This window comes from Mandrillus leucophaeus, unplaced genomic scaffold, assembly GCF_000951045.1.
Source record: "Mandrillus leucophaeus isolate KB7577 unplaced genomic scaffold, Mleu.le_1.0 Scaffold682, whole genome shotgun sequence".
Lineage (NCBI taxonomy): Eukaryota > Metazoa > Chordata > Mammalia > Primates > Cercopithecidae > Mandrillus > Mandrillus leucophaeus.
In genome coordinates, this window is record NW_012107386.1 from 1,301,102 (window position 1) to 1,301,970 (window position 869).

At 37.2% G+C, this 869-nt stretch overlaps 1 protein-coding gene across 3 annotated transcripts in view; it reads left to right on the plus strand.

The window, feature by feature from the left end:
* Positions 1-869, plus strand: part of THEMIS (thymocyte selection associated) — a 245,784-nt gene that overhangs the window by 99,868 nt on the left and 145,047 nt on the right. The gene's annotated exons all lie outside the window — the stretch shown is intronic.

The following is an 869-nucleotide window of genomic DNA, read 5'->3' on the forward strand; positions in this document are numbered from 1 at the left end:
TGAACTTCCATAGGTACTAATTTTTCTGACCTTATAACCATCCTACAATGGCTTAGAATCCAAGAGTAAAGGCAAATGAGGAGATTTAATAAACACTGTGTTTTTAATCATTTGGTGCTTACTAGGTGTTAAGTACTATCTAATCATGTTACCTGTATTAGCTTATTTAATCACCACAATGACCTTATGTGGTAAGTGATAGAATTTTTCTCATTTTATGAAAAAGGAAATTGTAGCCATGAGACTTTGAATTCTAAAATTTACACATGAAGGAAGGGACTGAGGCCAGAATTAAAACCCAGGCTAATAGGAATTGGAAAGCCATAATCTTAACCACCCCACTCTAGTTATGTTCCTTTATCCTGAAAGTTCTACACTGCCCAAAAGCACCTAGGGCCAGGAATCCTGAAAATTCTACTACCTAAAATCACCTAGGGCTAGAAACAGCAAATATGTGGTATTCTGAAAATCTTCTTAACAATGCTTTGTGAGAGGTTTGGGGGTGCCTAAAGTCTGTGGAGTTTCTTTCTAGCCCTCATACCTCTATGTGTCTTCTCAAAACCCGAGGAGCAGTGCTCTGCAAAACTAATGAGCATCCAGGGAGCTGTGTTGCCAGCAAGGTTATGAAAATAACAATTTCTCACATTCTCTCTCCTCATCCTAGGTCTATTACTCTCTCTGCCTGGGAGAGAGGAAGTTTTAACATGAACAAGTGTGTGCATGATGTGTGGCACATTTATTAATAAGCTATGATTATAATAAAGCTTTAGGCCTAGATATCAGATTATATCATTTGATCTTAAGAGCTAACATTATTAATGTGTTATTTGTTAAGCATCCCAAATGTGTTAGGTTTTGCAGTCATTCCT